A 22172-nucleotide genomic window follows, 5' to 3' on the forward strand; every position below is an offset into this window, starting at 1 on the left:
AAAGTATAGGGAAAATAATTTCCTTTATTAAAATATGATTTTTGTAACTAATTAATTATAATAATGAATTTTTTTTTTCTGATTATTATTAAAGGGAGTGTAATTTCTTTTTTTTTTTGCATAAAAAAAAATTGAGATTATCTTCTTCTATTTTCATATCAATCATTTTGTCGAGGAAAAGCAAAATGAGTATATATGCATAGTGCATCTTGTTTGCGTGATTTAGTCTCGAGGGGGTTTTGGTAGTTTTCGATTGTTTAGAAGCAACCCTAAGCCAGTAATTAAAGCACATTATATCCAACGGAAGTTTATCTCTCTCATTGTGCCTCGGTGCTTCCCCTGTGGCAGGAAGTAAGGGTTAACGGTAATGTTAACATTAACCTTCATCTCGATGATAGCACAAGCCGGAAAATATTCACATCACGACTCACCACCTGAGAGACAGAGAGAAAAGGGTCGAGAGACTTTAACCAAAACTACCAGAGAGATGTTTATATATTCTCCCTTTTTTGTATATATATATATATATATATATATATATATACTCTTTTTTTTATTTTTTGGAAACTTGTTCGAATTTCAAACTGCTTTACCCTCCCAAGAGCGGAAGTTTCGTTCCAAAAAGCTTCAATGCCAACTACACATCATAAAAATCCAAACAAATGACTCCGGAATAAAAAAAAATTGATATTTCTATTTTTACACTCTATTAATTTTTTTTTTGTACAATTTCAATTGTTTAAAAAAAAAAAATTCTGTGAATATTAATACAAAAAAAGAATTTGGATTTGATAATCGTTTCAAAAAAAAATAAATTCTAGAATATACGGACGATTAAGTTCTTTTTATATATATATATATATATATATATATATATATAAATTATATATCTCTATCGTGTTCGCTATATTTCTCTTTCATTTTGACTTGCCAAACCATTTTTCTGTAACATTCAAGATTCGTTTATTACGAATTGAAGACCGAGTAGAGCTTCACTGACGACTTTCATCTTATGAAGCCTTTTTTTTCGTCCCCCCCCACCCCCATCAACGTTGAGATTTTTTTTTTTTCTTTCTTTCATTCGCTCAGCTCGTTCTTTCCTTCCTTTACTTCCTTTCCTTTTTGCTGTCGATGAAAAGATCCTACCAGCCATTAAGCAGCGAAACGCCTTAATGTACTGGGGAACCCAACTTTCCGTTATCTCGGTCAGACCAACTTTCCATCGTCGATGGAACTTGAAACTTCTCTACAAATTTTCAAAACTAATTTCCTCAAGTTTATCTTTACTCATGAGCTATATTCTAATAAGCATACTAATTTATTTTACTTTGCAAAAATTACTTTGTCGATGGCAAGTCTCTGTGTGTGTGTGTGTGTTTATATGAGAGAAAGCCTTTGATAATCTTGACATTTTTAATAAAATGTCATTTTATTAAATAATTATTTAATTTAATAATTATTTTTTAAAGGAATTTTTTTTCTTTTATTCTTTTACAAGAACAATTAGAATTTATATTTTTTTTTAATCTACAAAGAATTAGTCAAAAATTTTAACTAATTTTAATTCCTGACACAGTTTCTTTTTTTTTTTGAATTAGTTTAATTTTACCAATTCGAATTAGTCATTAGTATTAGTGTAGTAAAAAAAAATTTTGTTTAATATTAATTAAGTTAAATGTAATTCAAAAGCAAAAAGTGAGTAAATAATCCAAATTAGTTAAAAATTTTACTAATTTACATTTGGGGAATACTTGGCACGTTTATATTGTGAATAAATATTTTTTAAAAATTAACACTTTAAGAGAAAGAAAAATATTTTTACTAAAATCTATTTTCTAATAATTAATAATTAATTAGCTAACTATAATTGATGGAAAAAAAATTTAAGTTAAAATTTCTGAGTACAGACTTGTACTATATGATAATAGTATAAAAATATTTATAAAGTCTGATTAAATATTTACTTTCACTACTGAATTTATAATTTAGTTATTCTGTCTGTCTCAACCAAAGTTTGACTACTGATAAAATTACTACTGAAATGTATTCTTGTCTGACTATAGCCGACTTATACTACTGACAAAATACATGAAATTAAAAATGTCTGACTAAATATTTATCTCCACTACTTAGAATATTACAAAATTTAAAAAAGCCTGACTAAATATTTACATGCACTACTGGCTTTCTAGTTTACTCATTATGGCTGACTAAATATTTACTTTCACTACTGAATTTATAATTTAGTTATTATGTCTGTCTCAAACAAAGTTTGTCTACTAATAAAATTACTACTGAAATTTATTCTTGTCTAACTATAGCCAACTTATACTACTGACAAAAATACACGAAATTAAAAATGTCTGACTAAATATTTATTTCTATTACTTAGAATATTACAAAAATTAAAAAAAGTCTGACTAATTATTTATTTTTACCACTGATTATTAAACAAAAATTTCTTATTAGAATTCAATTTTTAATAATTACTAATTAATTAGCTAAATAATTAATTGACAATTAATTTACTTCAATTGATGAAATAAATAAAATTTATACCAGTAAATAAATATTTAGAAAAAAATAAAATATTCTCTCTCTCTCTCTCTCTCTCTCTCTTTTTTTTAAATATAATCTACATTGCTTTTGTTTAGATAAGATCAATTCGATTTCACATAATGCAATAAAAATGCCAACATTAAAAAAACATCAGCATTAAATCGAAATAAATCTGTCTGGAATGTTCGCCGGTAATAAAATTTCAGGAACAATATCCGGAGTAATAAATTTCATTTTATTCGCCATATAATAACATCTAGTATCATCGTGTTTGCGTTTTTGTGAAGTTGAAAAACCGAAAATGCATCAAACACTAAAAAAAAAAAAAAAAGTGTTTTATTTTCTCATGTGGAAAAATTCATTCGTAGCTGTAAAATATTTTTTTTACCCCCACCCCCTCCCCCACCCTCCTTGGAAGAGAAAAGATTTTTTTCAAAAATGATAATATCTACCATGTCTCAGAGTCCATGAAGTAAGTCTCGAAATAACGAATTCGCGCAGTTTTGTCGTACATTTTTCTTGCGCTTTTTATTGCTATCGTCTGTCTTCATCACTCAGGCTTGACAATGTGTAGCGCAGCGATAAAATTTCAAGCATATAGTGAACTTCGTCAAGTAAGAGAGAAAGAGAGAGAGAGAGAGAGGACCTTCCATTTTAGCACCTCTTTTTTTCCTAGGGGCAAAAAAAATACATGTGTCACGTTATTCAGAATGAACGAATATTAAGACTTTCAACAAATTGTTTTCAAACCCCACTCTCTTATTCTCTCTCTCTCTCTCTCTCTCTCTCTCTCTCTCTCTCTCTCTCTCTCTCTCTCTCTCTCTTTTTTTTGCATGTCGAAAGCAATTCATATGAAAAATGTTCTTTACGCTTTTGTCATTTTCGAGATGAGTTTTTTATCGATCACTTTCTCACTTTCTCGTTATTACACATCATGCAATTCATACTTTATTTCAATTTTTCAATATTTCTCTTCTACTTTTCCTCGTGTCTTTTCTCGCGGTTTTTCGTTACATTATTTATTTACAAATATATTTCCCGTCTAGGTAAATCATTTTAACGAAAGTAGAATTGTTTTTTTTTCACCATAAAAGAAGGAGAATGAAAAATTATCATTGCAAAGTTTTTCTCATCTTCATTTGTTTTTGTTTTTTTCATACATTTCTTTTCTCTAAATGTGAATTAGTAAAAATGTTTACTAATTTGAATTAGTGACTCACTTTTTGCTTCTGAATTAGTGTAATTTAACTTAATTAATATTAAACAAAAATTTTTTTACTACACTAATACTAATTACTAATTCGAATTGGTAAAATAGAACTAATTCAAAAAAAAAAAAAAACTGTGTCAGGAATTAAAATTAGTTAAAATTTTCACTAAATTTTTTTACTAATTCTTTGCAGATTAAAAAAAGTATAAATCAGAAGCAAAAAAAAAAAATTACTTTAAAACTCTCTAAATCTGAATTAGTAAAAATGTTTACTAATTTGAATTAGTGACTCACTTTTTGCTTCTGAATAAGTAAAATTTTACTAATTATTAGTAAAAGTAACTAATAATTAGTAAAATTTAACTAAGTCAGAAGCAAAAAGTGAGTTTAGTAAAAGTTACTAATAATTAGTAAAATTTAATTAATTCAGTAGCAAAAAGTGAGTCACTAATTTAAATTAGTAAACATTTTTACTAATTCAGATTTAGAGAGTTTAAAATTAATTTTTTTTTATATTGTATTTCAGTTTTGATTTACAAATAATTATTTCTTTTTTTTTCCTTCTGTAAAAATACCTTTTTTCTACTCCCCCCCCCCCCTTTTTTCTCTTGAAGAATTTTTTTTTCAAACGGCAAATTTATAGGAAATAAAAATTAATGCTATTTGCAGAGTGGTTTCATGCAGTACAAAAAATGCAAAACAAAAATAAATAAATAAATAAGATAGGACGATTGACATCCCAAGGGAAGATTCGAAAGATATTGGTTGGGGGGAGGAGGAGAAAATCAGAGAAAAACAGAGAAGGTGGATCTATATATATATAGATGAGTTTCTAGTGCTTGACGCAGTCTCTTCTCTGCCACGAAAACCAGGGAATATGCTCATGCATTCTAGGAATGCATACATTACAGAGCTGTATGTCATACTCTGCGAGGCGTTCAGACGATGTCACGTCGTCCTGCATCGTCTCGTTGGGAAAGCTGTCATCCACTTCACTCCTGACATTCTCTGAAGAAACTGTGCAAGTTGAGTACAGATCGCGTCGAGCACACGCATTCAAAGAGAGACCCATCCCCTCCCCAACAAACATATTATTCACAAATACTGACGAAAATCCGCATTTCACGATTATATGTATATATATATATAGCTAGCAATCTTATTTCATAGTTAAAATTTATTTTTTTTTTGAAATAATAAAGTTTTTTTTACAGTAGAAATGGAAATTTCTAAGTACAGACTTGTACTATTGATAATTAACATATAGAAGAAAGTTAAAATGTCCGCTTAAACACTGACTTGTACTACTTAGAAAATTACAAAAATTAAAAGGTCTGACTAAACAAAAGTTTTACTACTGTTAAAATTACTACTAAAATTTATCTATACAAAAAGTTAAAATGTCCAACTAAACATTGACTTGTACTACTGAGAAAATTAAAAAAATTTAAAAAGTCTGACTAAATGTTAAACTTTACTACTGATTTTATAATTCCATTATTGTCTGACTAAACCAAAGTTTTACTACTTTTAAAATTAGTACTAAAATTTATTTATAAGGTCTGACTATAACCAACTTATACTACTGACGAAAATAAAAGGAACTTAAAATGTCAAATTAAACACTGACCTGTACTACTTATAAAATTACAAAATATAAAAATGTCTGACTAAATATGGCTATGACTTAATACTTACTTTTATTACTGATTATCAAATTAAATAATTCTGTCTGATTAAAACCGATTTTATCTACAATTAAAATTTTAAAAATTGAAGTCTGACTAAATATTTACTTGTACTACTAACAATAGTAGAAAAGTTTTGAACTTCTGATTAAATATTCACTTCTACTACTGTACAAAAGATTAACCTGGAACTGCGAAACGTTTCACTATAGTAGTAAGAATTTTACTTATTTCAATTATATATCTTTCGCTATTCTTGTGAAACCTTTCGCTGTTTCAGGTAAATATTTTGTCAATTAATTTTTATAAAGAATAATAATAATAATAATAATAATAATAATAATAATAATAATAATAATTCGATTCTTAATAAATATTTTATCATTTTAAAGTTTTATAAAAATAATTTATTTTGATTTTTATTAACAATGAAATCTCTTGAGAGCAGTATTTTGTCATTATTTTTATATAATAGAATAATGAACATGTCTTATTTTAAACTTCTTTAAAGTACCGAGAGATAGTCTCTCTTTCTCTCTCACTGTACTCCCCTAAGAATGAAACGGTGTTCCATTTCCGGCAGTAGCGGAAGTGAGCCGTTTCTCAACCCCGGTGTTGCCACTGAGAGAGCTCCTGAGGGCGCAAGCTGCAATACTCTTGCCTCCTCTTACGACTCGCCTCACTTCTTCCATAGATATGGTTATCGTATACCTGTACCATCACCCAGAGTGCCACCACGACCATCCCCATGAATTTTCTCTCACAGTTTTTTTTTTTTTTTTTTTTTTATTCTTTTTGTTATTTTCTATTTAAAAAATTTTAAATAACAAAATCTCAAAAATTTTGAAAATTATCTCTTATTCTTGTCAATTATATCTTATTTTAACTATTTCTTTAAATTTTTAATTGATAAAATAATTTTTAATTAAATAAAATTTAAATTTAAACCTATAATTTTTTCATGCAAAAAATAAAATCAAACAATAAAAATGTCGAAATAAGTTTAAAAACAAACAAAAATTGCTAAGAAATTCAAATAAAATGTTTTTACGTTTTAAAAATACTTTCCTCGGATGTTATATATATATATGTATCAAATTATAAACGCATCATGATGAGGACAGTTATAACGGGTGAAAAATTCCATCACAAAAGTTTTCAACGACATGAGAGATGTTTGAGATTATATTAAACGGGAGAATGTTCTCTAGATAATCACGTTTCTCACTGTTAGATAGTTTCGCTGAGATAAATATGTTCCTTGACGTTATCTCATTAGGGAAACTTTGGTTAAAGGACACAGCACCATAACATGGCTGTTGCAATCTGATAACAATATATAACACGCTTATATCATCAGGTAATGAGGAGCAATTATCTTTTGACTCGAGTCGAAAAAAAAAGTTTCTTTTAATTTTTTTTTTTTCCCACTTTACGCAAATTTCAACCTAGAGAATTAAAAAAAAAAAATTCAAATTTACCGCATATGAAAAAGTGAACAATATAAAAAAAAATGCAATTAAAATTTGTTTTTAAAAAACATAAATAAAGAACACAAGTTTGAAACAAACAATATTACATATGTAATTTGATACAAATTTAAATAATTAAAAAGTTTAATTTAAAATAATAATAATAATAATAATAATAAAAATAAAATAATAAATTAAAGAATAATATGAAAATAATAAAAAATTACTCACCAGGAATAATAAGGGAAAATAGATGGGAAGTGAACTCACCTGTAACAAAAAAAAAAAAATATATATATTATTTTAGTGTAAAGAGAATTTTGAAAATTTCACCTAAATTAAAATATAATTATAAATGTTTAGACATTTAATGTTTTGTTTTTCAAGTTAGTTTTTGCCCACAAAAATGTTGCAGAACTCTCTCTTCCTTTCTCTTTTCCTCTCTCTCTCTCTCTTTCTCTCTTTATCTAACTCTCAGTGTCAATTACAATAACATATATAAAGGTCGACAAAATTACACAGAATATAGAGTACATTTAATGTGGTCACACGCAATGAAAAATAAAACGCTGATAGGACATGGTTAAATTTCCTACCGTTTCCGTCTGACCAAATTCGGTTTACTCTACTGCAATTTTTAATACAACGATTTATTCCCTAGTTCCCATGTACACCACAGCTGGTTATTCTTTTTGAATATTTGTATAAATTTTTCAAAACAAAAAAGTTATGTAACTTTTTTTTTTAATTACATTTCTTTCCAAAAAAAAAAAAACATTTTTTAATAACTTTTTTTTTACTATTTCTTTTTTTTACTTTGTTAGTATAATTATTATTTTGTTATTATAATAATTATTTTGTTCATCTCTCTTTGTTGTTAACCTTTTTTTACTGTTTATTTTTTTTTATATTATCAGTTATGCCAGACTGTAAAAAACTTGTACTACTAATAAAATTCCATAGATTTAGCAAAAACTTTGCAAGACCGACTAAACATTGACTTGCACTACTAAATAATTACAAACGTTTAAAAATTATGATTGCATATTTATTTTTACTATTTTTTTTTTTAATTAATCATTATGTCTATTATGTCTGACTAAACTAAAGTTTTACTACTGACAATCTCACTAAATATTTACTAGTACTATTTAAAAAATTTAAGTCTGACGAAATATTTATATTGACTACTAAATATTATACTTTATTTGTTGTCTGACTATAATTAAATTGGACTACTTGTAAAATAATAAAATTGTAGAAAGTCGAATAAAATATTGAGTTGTACTACTGATAAACTTATTAAAATTTAAAATCTAACTATAAAATTTACTTTCACTACTGATTTTTTACTTTTGTCATTTTTTCAAATAAAACCGATTTCATAAAATAAAATTTTTTCAAAAAAAAAAATGGGAAAGTCTGACTAAATATTTACTTTTACTACTTATTATCAAATGCAATTATGTCTGACTAAATTAACGTTTTACTACTGACAATGTCTCTAAACATTTCATTGTACTATTCAGAAAATTAAAAAAAATTTAAAGTCTGACTAAATATTTACATTGACTACTGATTTTTATAATTTATTGACTGACTATAATTAGCTTGCACTATTGGTAATATAACAAAATTATAGAAAGTCGAATGAACTATTGACTTGTACTACTGATAAACTTATTAAAATTTAAAGTCTGACCGAAAATTTACTTTTACTACTGATTTTCAACTTTAGTCATTTTTTTCCAATAAAACCAATTTAATCTAATAAAATTTTAAAAAAAAACCGTAAAATCCTGACTATATATTTACTTTTACTACTGATTTTTGTACGATATTCATTCTGTCTTACTATAATTAGCTTGTACTACTGGTACAATTACAAAATATTAAACAAACTATATATTTAGTTCTACTACTAGAAAAAATACAAAAAAGTTACAAAGTCTAACTAAATATTTATTTCTACTACTGAAAAAATTTATTATTCTTTTTTATATTATCAGTATAATAATTATTTTGTTGTTGACCTTTTATTACTGTTAATTATTTTTTTCATTTATAATATTTTGTTCTGTCCAAAGAGAATAGCAGAAAAAAATATTAGTAAATTTTGTTTCGTAATTGCCCCCTTCACGCCCCTTTCTTTCCTCTTCATTTATTACATACAAAATTTTCATGGGTCTTTTCAAAAGACTCTTGTAACAATATTTTGTCGCAAATCCCATCTCATATAATATGAATTAGATTTTTGGAATGAATGCGAATGGAAAAAAAAATATATATATATATATAGTTTCATTGAAGCCATGGAGAGTTTGTAGAATTGACAGCATCATTAACGAACGATTCAGTTTGTCCTTACTTTGGTTCCTCTTGAGATGGGAACACCCTTCGTTTCTTCTGTTTACTGAGCATTTGTCCTGTTCGGAACAGACGCCATCTCACAAGGGACAATAATAAGTCTGGGTCCCGTTCGTAAATTAATAATCCGTCTTTCTTTGTGTATAAGTGGTTCGTCACGGCTGATTCGCGCATAGATTCATACGTCAACGTTTGTTTGTAAACCATTAGCAGTCTAAGGGTCCTTGCCACTGCGAAGGGATTTCCATCGTGTGGGTGGAACACTGAACTGGAGGTGGGGGGGGGGAAGGAGGAGGGAAGGATTTTGGGCGGAGTCACGTTTAGACGGATGTTTCCTGTCTCTCTTTCTCTTCTGACTTGGTCCTTTTTACCCCCCCCCCCTCCCTTCTCTTCCTCACCATCCGTATCTCTCTCTCTCTCTCTCTTCCTCCCACCATTTTCCTTCTCATTCCACTACTGTTCTCTTATCGCGTTTCTCCTTTCACTTCCGTTTTTCGTCTCTCCTTATCCCTTTTCCCATAACAACGTCAAATTGTCTCTTTCTTCGTTTTATTCCGTCAGATACCGTCTCAACTACTCCGAAATACGAGAAATGAATTTCCGAGTCTGATAACATTAATTTTTCATATAAATGGTTGTAACCGTCTACGCGAATAGAAAAAAAAGACACTCTCGGGGCTTTCAAAAAAAAAAAAAAAAAAAAAGACAATTTTTGTTTGATAGACTTGGACATAGACAGGCAGAGAGAATAATGGAAATAGAAGGATAATAGCAGTATTACAATTCTTTATATATATATTTTTTTTGAAAGTCAGAATTTCATATTTTATAAGATGTTCTACTTCGATTCTTCTAAAAATATATTTTAACTCATATTTTTCATTTTAGAAAATAGACAATGAACTGAAAAAAATGTATTTGATTCAAATACACGATTACATGACTTATTAATAAATAAATATTTACTTGAACACAATTAATTTTTATTTGAATACAATTAATTTTTATTTTAATTAAATAAATTTTATTTGAACCAATAATTTCTATATTTGAAACAAATATCATTTAATTCGATCAAACAAATAATTATTTGATACAAATAATTATTTCTTTGATAATAAATAATGGAATAAAATATTTATTCGATGCAAATAAATATTTATTTGATAATAGTCAAGTAATTAAGTATTTGAATAAAATAAATTTTTTTTATCGTGTTAAAAGATATAGGTACAAAATTTAAACAGTGTTTAGAAAAAATAATAATAATTATAATAATATAAGAATACGACTTCACTAATAATAATTTATAAAAAAAAAGTTATAAAATTTATTACTAAATTATTATATAAAATAAAAATAAAAAGTGATAACCTTTTTAGAAACTTTTAATTTTCATTAATTCAAAAAAATTAATTTTGAAAAAAATTAATATTAAATAAATAATAATAATAATAATAATAATAATAATAATCGAAGTAATTTTTAAATATATTCTTATTATATCGAAAAGTGTCAACGAAATACAAGATGTAAATTCTGTAAGAATCATGATTATGGATGAGACGATGTTAAAGTTTTGCATACTGATACAGACTTGAGAAAATCTGAATTTATGGAAATGCTTTTCATTGTAATTAAGTTGGAAAATTTAATTGAGTGCTTAAATAAAATTAAAATTTGTTCAAGAAAAAAAAATGTCGAAAATTATATATTAACTTTCTATAATATAATAACTACAATGAAGGAAAATTACTCGAAAAAAAAATTTACATTAAAAAATACCTGAAAGATGTTTATTTAATATTTCAACAAAATCTTGTAATTGGAAAAAAATATCAAAAATTTATATTTTGCAAAGAACTGTAAAATTGTATCTTAAAAATAAATTTAAATTTTATAACAGAAAATATTTGGTAAAATAAAAGAAGAAAATTTTTTTTTCCCTCAATGCACGTTGAATGAAATTTATTTTATACAAAGTGATATAAGATTGACCTTTCTCGAGGTAGAAAAAAATTGACAGTATCATAAAATTACCTTACATAGTACAACTTCTTTTTTTTTTTTTTTTTTGAAATTTACCTCACAAAGTGTGTGAGAAAATACACTTTTTTTTCTATGAATTACCATATACATGAACAAGAATCTGAAAAAAATCCAGTTTCCAAATATCCTTGAGAATAAAAAAAAAAAAAAAAAATTCTTGTTGAAATAAATTTGCAAACATATGACAATAACCACATTGAATGCGAATACAAACCTCAGAATAGGTACTCGAAAAAAAAGTTACCATTTTTTTTTTTTTTTTTTTTCGCTTCTACAGGAATATTTCTCTGTAAAAACAGTGCTCTAAGCTCCCATAGAGAAATCGCTTTCACGGCGCGGCGTGTAATATTACATTCAAAATAGCATTTTCTATCTATCGAAAAAAGAGGGAAAAAAAATGAAGGGAAACAGAGAAAAGGATATATATGTTTGTATTCAAAATCCCGAGGCTGTGCACTATGCCTATTGTTATTTTACGATCACATAAAAGCCGTCGAAGTGGCTGTGAATGCTTGTCGATCAGTTTACATGCCACGCTGTCTGGCATGTAGCTTGCATTTTTACCACTTCAAAAATACAAGGAAAAATTGTTATTGTATTATTTTACTATATAACAGCAATTGCAAAAAAAAAAAAGAAAAAAAAGAAATGAGATTCGAAACAAAAAGGAAATTATTTCCGATGGAGTGTCCAATTTATCTAAATAATTAAACGATCCATAAAGATGATCGATGACAAATTACAAATATTAAGTATTTTTTAATATTTTTTTATAATTTTTTTTTTTTTGGAAAAATAGATTAAATTAATTTTTATTTATTGCAAATAACTAATTTATCTAAATTATAATTTTCGAATGACTTGTAATTTTTTTTTTTTAATCAGGGAAACAATTTTACTTAACTTTTAAATAGTAGGCTGTTTTAAAATTTTAACAGTTTAATTAAAATATAATTAAAAAATCAGTAGTTAAAGTAAATATTTAGTCAGGCTTTTGTAATTTTTGTAATATTATCAGTAGTGCAGATAAATATTTAGTTAAACCTTCTAAACTTTTTTTAATTAGGCTTTTTAAGCTTTTGTAAGTCTCTCAGTGGTAAAAGTAAATATTTAAACAGACTTACAGTAGTAGAACTTTAGTTTAGTCAGACGGAATAAAATTAATATATTAAATTAAATTAATTTATTAATTAAATTTAAAAATCAGTAGTAAATGTAAATATTGAGTCAGACTTTATAATTTTTTAGTTATTAGTATTAATTATAGTTATTAGTATTTTTAGTTTATTAGTAGATCAAATGAGTTTTATTAAGGCATAGTGAGTAAATTAAAAAGCCAGTAGTAAAAATAAATATTTAGTCAGACTTTTTAAAGTTTTTTTTTTATTTTCTAAGTAGTATAAGTCAATGTTCAATCAGACATTTGAACTTTTTATGTAATTTTATTAGTAGTACAAGTGGATTACAGTCAGACATTATTCGATTGAATTTATTTAGAATTAATAACAAAAATTATTTAAATCTACAAACAATTTTAGTGGAAAAAAAGAAAATATTTTATCAAATTCTTTTCAATTTAAATCAAAATAATACAAATTCGATGACTGTCAATATTTTTGTTTAATTATTATTTAGTACATTTTAAATCAAATCCATGACGTTGATGCAATCACGATACCCAACGTCAAATTGGATAGAGGTTTTTATTTATTTTCCCTCTCTCTTGCGCTTTTTATATATATATATATATATATAGAAACGTGTATCATAGATCGGTACGACGATGCGGCAAATCAAATGTGCAAACCTCGTTTCGCAAATCGAACGTACGGTACCGAGGGGCAATTTTCACACGAGTTTATTTTCTCTGATGGAAATTCTCACACCCACAGACCATCTTCTCGTTTCGAAAACTTATCTGTCATGTTATGCATATTTTTTGAAATTCTATTTTTCACCGAGTCAGCAAATCTTGAAAAAGGCAATCTACAATTTTATGCTAATTATTATCTTTCTGTTTATTTTTTTTAATAAAACTTTTTTTTTGCTTCTTAAATCGTAAATTGAATAAATAATTTTCTTTTCGTAATTTAAAACTGAAAACAATTTTCCAACTTTAATTTTATTTTCTTATTTTAAAAAGCGCCGCCGCCGCTGATTCAAGAATTCTTGACCTAGGAGGGGGGAGTCCCCCCTCCTAAATTTTGAGGTTATGTTCGTTTCAAGGCTCTAAATATAGCCGCAAGTCACCCTCCCTCCTCTCATTTCCCCTCCTCCGTCAAAAATGACCTAAATTTTGAGGGTATGTTCGTTTCAAAACTCTGAATATAGCCGCAAGTCCTCTCTTCTCCCCCGACAGAAATGACCTAAATTTTGAGGTTATGTTCGTTTCAAGACTCTGAATATAGCCGCCAGTCCCCTCCCCCGACAGAAATGACCTAAATTTTGAGGTTATGTTCGTTTCAAGGCTCTGAATATAGCCGCAAGTCCCCCCTCCCTCCTCTCATTTCCCCTCCTCCGCCAAAAATTGACCTAAATTTTGAGGTTATGTTTGTTTTAAGACCCTAATAAAGCAGTAAGTCCTTCCCCCTTTCCCTCATCTCTCTCTGTATTTCCTGCCAAAAATGACATAAATTTTAAGGTTATGTAAATTTCAAGACTTTCAATATAGCCACAAGTGAAGATGGAGTTTCCGCCAAAAATGACTTGAATTTAAAGGTTATGTTCGTTTCAAGACTTTTTAATAATTTATTGGTTGTTAGGCAATTTCATTGAAATTATTTTTAAAAATAATTTCTTAATGTCGATTTTAATTTATTTAATTATTTATTTATTATTAATTTAATTAATTTATTAATTAAAATTTAATAATTTTAATTTTAATAATATTTATTCAGATTTCAATGAATTTGTAATAATAATTCTTTGAAATAGGTGGTTCATTTGGAAAAATAAGATCAATGGAAAATTAAAAAAAAATGATTAAAATAGGGGGGTTGGCGCGCGAAGCGCGCAGGGGGGCGTTGCCTCTCTAGTATATATATATATATATATATAGAATATTCTTTAACTATATATTGCATGAGAGAGATACGCGTTTATTTATTGAAGTTTATTTACTCAATATCGTAGAAATTAAACTTGACGAAAGTTTTATAAGAAACTCTAATTACTTGTTAATATCCCTGTAGCACTTTAACGGGAGAGCCCTCCGCGTCATGAAAGTTATATATATATACGAACTGGTAGATTTCTAGTTTTACTTGAAGGGTAACTTATCTCGCAAGGATTTGTAACGAAGTTTAAATCTCCGATGAAAGTAAAATTATTAAATTTGTGAAAATCGGTCTTCTTATTTTAAATGTGTATAGCTAAGTGGAGTTGAAAATTACTCAGTCTGCTAATAAGCTTCTTGCTAATCTAATTTACGTCTCACAATTTCACTCAAAAAATATACATTCAACTTGAAACAAAATTACAGCAAAAGTGTTTACATTTTTAAACAGTAAAGAAGATAAGCACTCTTAAAACTGACAGGAAGTTCAAGTTTTTTTTTTAACACCAAAAAAAAAAAAGAAAAGTAGTATTAAAATACTATTAATTTATATTTAATCAAATTTTTAGTTTATAAACTTCATAAATATTTAATTGAACCAAATAATTTTTATTTAAAAACAATTTTTTAATTTAAAACAAATACCATTTAATTGACTAAAAATAAATAATAAATATTTATTTGATAATAGAAAAAAAAAATATTTATCTTAAACAGCGAAACATTTCACTAATTATTAAGTTTTACTTGTTTCAGTTAAATCTTTCGCTACTCTAGTGAAATCTTTCGATATTTCAGGTAAATATTTTTTTCCGTATCAAATAATTTTTTTTTCAGTTTTTGATTAAATTTTAACACTACTTATTTTAATTTTTGTTTAAAATAGAAAATATTTTTTTTTTTTTAATTAGAAAGAGAAAAAACAGAGATTTCGGAAAATAATTAAGGATCTAAAATGACATGACATTAGTTTCATTGTCAAAATAAGGTAATTTTCATGTGAAATAATGTCAGGAGTTTGGTGAATGGTTGGGAAGGAAGGGGGAGCTATTAAAATTTTGCACTGGGGTCGCACCAGGAGTAGTGAACATTGTAAAATAGCAGCGGGTGGACCTTTTATGCGTCTCCTGAAAAGCGTTTTGGGGTCGTGTCGTGTCGTCACGGGAGGGTTGGTGAGAGTAAAATAAGAGAGAAAAAGAGAGAGAGAGAGAGAGAGAGAGAGAGAGAGAGAGAGAGAGAGAGAGAATGAGGAGAGAGAAAGGTGAATGAGAAGAAACGTTCGTTTGCTCTCTCGCTAACTGGAAGTTTACCCATCTCGTGGCAAAACTCTTCCTACGCTCCGTCGCCCTCGTTTATTTTTGCGATCGTCCAGAGCAAATGCCCGCGCGATAGTTCTCTTTTTAATCCTCAGTTCGGTCATTATTCTTTCATTACTCGTAACAACATGTCATTTCCTTGATTGCTTACCTCCCTCCCGAAAAATATTCCAACTAACAAGTTTCGGTTGGCGATTCTTTAACGAGCAAACAGAAATAAAAGAACAAAAAAAAAAAAAACCAAAACACCAGATTTAATGAAACTTTTTAAATGGAATTATTTTCTTTATTAATTTGGCAAATGATTTATTGTATTTAATTTTATCTAATTCTCATCTGCATTTATTTTTTTCTAATCTGATTTTTATTTAGCCGTTTATATTAGAGAATTAAATTAAATAAAAATTTGACCAGTTATAATTTCAAATGGAAATTAGTTTATACAAATAAAAATTAGACCAAATAAAATTTGGGATGAATAAAAATTATATACCAAAAAACAAATTAGGTTAGAGAAAAATTAGGCTAAATAAAATTTAGATTTTATTAATTAAGAAAGAAGGAAGGAATAAGATTAGTTAAGGACCATTTAGGATTAATGAAAAATTATACCGTAAAAGGAAATATTGTACATAAGGATTGAACCGAATAAAATTTATGTTCATGAAAAATTATATATACCGAAAAGAGAGAAAGATTAAGGTCCAATTTCACCAACTCCGGTTAAAAGTTAATCAACGATTAAAGCCAATTTAATCGCTCACGATTGGTCGGTTAGGTTTATTTAATCGCTGATTAATTTTTAACCTGAGTTGGTAAAACTAATCCTAAGTCAAATGAGAATTAGGTGAAATGATGATTAGGTAAAATATGAAAATTAGATTAAATAAATATTAGGCCAATTAGAAATTAAATCAAATACAGATTAGGCCTGAATAGATTACGACAAATAAAAATTAGACAAGATAAAATATATAACACTAAATTAATTAAAATATGATTGGAAAATTTTCGATTGTACTATAACTATATTAAATTCAATTCCAATTGGATTCGCTATAATTTTCCTTTAATCTCCTTGCGAAAATACGTATGTATACGGAACCCTAAAAAAGAAGAATTAGATCAAATTTTACAATTCCTATTCTACTTTTTAAAAAAAAAAAAAAATTCGAAAATGAACAGAAAATTGATTTCAATTTATCAAAATTTAAAATTGCTCCTAATTCTCAGTTGGACGTAAATAATTTATGGATAAGGTGTTTGCAATTTTATAGAGATTTGTGTGGGGGATTATTTTGCTCGTGGATTTGGGGGTTTTCCGGAAGGATTCCGCGCGTGTACATTTCCAAGTTTGTCGGAAGAACTCGTGTATGTATGTATATATATATATATAAACGTGAGTGTTTATTTAACTTGCAGCGAACTGGCAAAGGTAATAATCCGTTTGCCACAGCACGTCGTTCTCATCGTTGCGAAACGGTCAGTGTTCAGTGGCCGTTATAATCCGTCCATTGTGATAGACACAATGAACGTTTTCAGGGCTCAATTCTGCTTGAGGTATGGCCCCATAAACGATATCCAACTATAACTAATGTAATAGATATCTCGTTTCGAATTTTATATATATATATATAGTGTAGCGACCTCTCACCTATAGACCTCATCAGATCGTTCTTCATTCTTTTATTCTTCTCCCAAACACTTTAGGGAACTTATTTTTCTTAATGCATCGCATCATATCTTTTCCCCGCAAACATTATTTTTCCATCACGACATGTATACATATAGAAACAGTTTTTCTTTTTCCAAAAATTTTATAGTACTTTACTTATACATAATTTAACAATAGATTAATTAATCTTTTATTATTATTATTATTATTTTTTCTACACTGAGAGAAACGATTGGTTGCAATTACCATTTCGTTAGTAAGAGTATTTTTGCTATTTTATCACAGAAAATTAAAAGGCATTAAAATAAGCTGCAACGCTTATTATTTTAATCCAATTTTGCTTATTTTAATCCATTTTGGTATTGAAATAAGCAAAATTGGATTAAAATAATAAGCGTTGCAGCTTATTTTAATGCCTTTTAATTTTCTGTGATTACTAACTAAAAATGGTCATCTCAAAAATAGTAGGCACAACCAATTTTTTCTCTCAGTGTATAATTATCATTATTCTAATTATTATTATTATCTAAACATTTTTTACTGATAATAATAATTATTCTTATTCTAATTATCATTGGCTAAAAATTTTTAATCTTATATTTTTCCATTTTAAGTTTGGAGAAAGTTTAAAAATTAAATTTTTTCCTTCATTTCCCAGGTAGAAAAATTAACATTACTAACGTTACTAACATTACTAACGTTACTAATATTACTAACGTTACTAACGTTAGTACCTATAAAAAAATTAAGAAAATGTTTCTAAATTGTATTTTTGCAGAAACTTGTCGAAAATCGACCACCAGGAAGTATTTAATGTTCTTTCTCGCAAATTTTATAATTTTCATTTCTATCATCACTTCTACTTCTTTATTTTCATTACTGTTTCCACTTTCACTTTTTCTAATTCTCATTCGCACTTCCATTCCCACTTCCACTCTTTCTAATTCTCATATCCACTTTCACTTCCACTTTCACTTTTTTATTTTCATTACCACTTCCACTTTTTCTAATTTTTATTCCCACTTCCCTTTTTCTAATTTCCATTCCCACTTCTACTCCCATTTTTTCCACTTCTAATTTTCATTAGCTGTTGCCATTTTGACTAAAACTATTTCTAACTTCCATTTACGCAACCATTTCCACTTTTTTTAATTACCATAGATGGAAATTAGAAAAAGTGAAAGTGATAATGAAAATTTAAAAAATTAGGAATGGAAGTGGGAGTGAAAATATAAAAAAGTTGTAATGAAAATAAAAAAGTGGAAGATGAAATGGGAATGAAAATTGGAACAAGTGGAAGTGAAAGTGTGAATGAGAATTAGAAAAAGTGGTAGTGGCAATGAATATAAAAAACTGGAAGTGGAAATAGGAATGGGAATGAAAATTAGAAAAAGTGGAAGTGGAAATGGGAATGAAAATTATAAAAAGTTTAAGTGGAAGTGAAAGTGGTAATGGGAAAGAAGTGGCAAAGTTTCTGTAAAAATATATTTTAGAAACTCTTAATTTTTTTATAGGTATTAACGTTAGTAACATTAGTAATGTTAGTAACATAAGTAACATAAGTAACGTTAGCAACGTTAGTAACGTTAATTTTTTCACCTGGGTTCTTTTTTTTTTTTAAATAAATTTTCCTAGCAATTTTGACGAGTGCTTTTTTCCATCTCTCTTGAATTCTCACGCGACAAATTTGTAATGCCCTTTTTGTAACAATAAATAAAGAATTGGAAAGCTTTGGCTCTCTCTCTCTCTCTCTCTCTCTCTCTCTCTCTCTCTCTCTCTCTCTCTCTCTTTCTTTCTTTCTTCATGAACCTGGAGAATGGATCGTGAATGAAATTTATTGAGCCATCTTTTTTTTTCGCGGTTACAAAAGTTTCTCATCGTCGACAGTGGGATACTATATGTGTATATCTGCCCAATATCATGCGGAGATGGAGGATTATTAATAAGGCATCTGTCTAGTTCTGGCACGCTTTAGGGAAATTACAACGCGTCTGTATAGGCGCCTGTTGGCACGATCGGGAATATTAAGCCATTATATGGTACATGGCAACCTCATGCTTTGGCAGAATATCAACCCTCACTCTGATGCTGTATATGTATATATATATAGATATAATGGTAAGTCGACCTCCGACAGTGAATCTCAGAATGGGCATCGAAACTAAATGCGCGTTCCACCCTCTTCATTTTCACGCAATGCGTTTTGTAATATACCCCTCTATAATAACACAAATACTTTTTCTTTCAAACTTGTTTTGACAGTTTTCTATTGTCAAATCATTTATCATCGTCTGTTTAATATTGTAACGTCGATGATTTGTGTATGTTTTTATATTTCAAAGGAAAGGGGAAAGTTGACATTTTAAATATGGGTAGAGAAATATTATTTTTTAAAATTGTCATTATACCAAACAAAAAAACATATATTTCAAAAGCAAAAAAAAAAATCTTTTAGGTACAAATATTTTTAAAACTGATTTTAATATTGGTAAAATTTAGCTAGTGTTAACTTTTATTACTTCGACTAATAGTAACGTCAACTAATACAAAGTAACAGTAGTTTCAATTAGTGGTAACTTCAATTATTAGTAAATTTAATAAAATTATTCGTTAATTTTAAGTAATGTTAACTTTCATTATAAGTATCTTCAACTAATGCTAGCTTCAATTACTGGTAACTTTTATTAGTTATTAGTTTAACTAATTGTAGCTTCAACTAATAGTAACCTTAATTATTAATAACTTTAACTAATTGTAGCTTCAATTTGTAGTACCCTTAGTTATTTTTTACTTTAACTAATTGTAGCTTCAATTTGTAGTACCCCTAGTTATTTATTACTTTAACTAATTGTAGCTTCAATTTGTAGTACCCCTAGTTATTTATTACTTTAACTAATTGTAGCTTCAATTTGTAGTATCCTTAGTTATTGCTTACTTTAACTAATTGTAGTTTCAATTAGTGGTAACCTAAATTTTTGGTGACTTTAATTAATTGTAGCTTTAACTAATAAGAACTAATACAAATTTCTAATAGTGAAAACTTTAATTATTGGTTAATTTAAGTCACGTTAACTTTAATTATAAGTAACTTTAATTAGCAGTAACCTTAATTATTAATTACTTTAACTAATTGTAGCTTCAATTTGTAGTACCCCTAGTTATTTATTACTTTAACTAATTGTAGTTTCAATTAGTGGTAACCTAAATTTTTGGTGACTTCAATTAATTGTAGTTTTAACTAATAAGAACTAATACTAATTTCTAATAGTGGTAACATTAATTATTGGTTAATTTAAGTTATGTCAACCTTAATTATAAGTAACTTTAATTAGCAGTAACCTTAATTATTAATAACATTAACTAATTGTAGCTTCAATTAGAAGTAACCTTAAATATTAGTTACTTAAGCTAATAGTAACTAAAACTAATAATTCTAATTTGTAATTTCAATAAGTGGTAACTTTAATTATTAAAAAGTAACTTTAGTTATTGGTAAATTTAATTAATGTTAACTTTATAAGTAGTTTTAACTAATTTTATCTTCAATTAGTAGTTTCATTAATTTTAGTTCAACTAATTGTAGTTTCAAGTAAAAAGAATGAATAATAGTTTTTCTTAGTGATAACCTTAATTATTGGTAAATTTAAGTAACGTTAACTTCAATTAATAGTAGTTTCAAACAGTAGTAACCTTAGTTATTCGTTACTTTAAATTGGAGTTTCAATTAGAATTAACCTTAATTATTGGTTACTTCAACTAATTTTAGCTTCAATTATCTTAAGTTATCAGTATTTGAAACAACAATTAATTGATGGTAATTTAAGTTAACAGCAATTGATTTTAACATTAATTATAACAACCAATAGTTAAAGAAACAAATAATTAAAGTTACGAATAATTCAGCTTACTAATAATTTAGTTACTACTAATTAAGTTACTACTAATTAAAACTACCATTAGTTCAAAGTTTCTATTATTTCAGTTTACTACTAATAAAAAAAATTAGTTAAAGTTACCAGTTATTAAGTTGGTTATAAATTGAAAATTTCGTTGCTTCTTTTAGAATGAAAATTTACCAATGATCAAAATTAAGAAATTATTAGTTTAACCGAAGAATTGAAAAAATTTTTTAGCAAATGAAAATTTAAAGAAAATTCTTGTAAAATTAATAATCCAAACTATATTTTGTCTAGCCAAGGCTCTTCTCTCCTCTCACTCTCGGTCACTGGCTTAATCCAATTAGCCTGTAGTTGAGGTGTAAAGAGGTAATTAAACCTTTGACCGGTACTCATGGCCTCTGCTTTGCGTTCTCTTTGATGTTAGGTATAAGTCCATAATAAGTACATTGGTTCACCAAACGACATTATAAATTGCGAAGCAAATTTCGTATTGCCATAAAATTTATATTGTCTGACGTTGTCTGTATATATATATATATATATATATATATAATATTATATATGCTCGAGCAATATCCATTCTCTCAAGCCGCACTACTGAATTTTCAATTTAATTACTATTCTATCTATATATAAACTAAATATATATTTTATTTATGTATAATATATAATTTAATTATACACATATATGGGCATATTTCATATTTTAGGAAAATTAACATTCTCTGATTACTCAATTATCCAATAATCCATAGTTGTAATTTAATAATACATACAATACATTTAATTTAATTATTAACGATTAATTATTATTTTTGAAATTAAATAATGCATTTTTTTCATTGATTGCTATATCGCTTATTGATATTTAATTTATATGTA

General features: G+C 27.0%; 1 protein-coding gene and 1 long non-coding RNA gene across 2 annotated transcripts in view; one reads left to right on the forward strand and one right to left on the reverse strand.

Annotated features, from left to right (window-relative positions):
* The window catches only part of LOC127289957 (uncharacterized), a 155110-nt gene that overhangs the window by 132569 nt on the left and 369 nt on the right, over window positions 1-22172 (forward strand). The gene's annotated exons all lie outside the window — the stretch shown is intronic.
* Window positions 1-22172, reverse strand: part of LOC127289953 (junctional adhesion molecule 2A-like) — a 166913-nt gene that overhangs the window by 99784 nt on the left and 44957 nt on the right. The gene's annotated exons all lie outside the window — the stretch shown is intronic.

The sequence above is a fragment of the Leptopilina boulardi genome, unplaced genomic scaffold (genome assembly GCF_019393585.1).
Source record: "Leptopilina boulardi isolate dan_hultmark-lab unplaced genomic scaffold, ZJU_Lbou_2.1 LbouV2_51, whole genome shotgun sequence".
NCBI lineage: Eukaryota > Metazoa > Arthropoda > Insecta > Hymenoptera > Figitidae > Leptopilina > Leptopilina boulardi.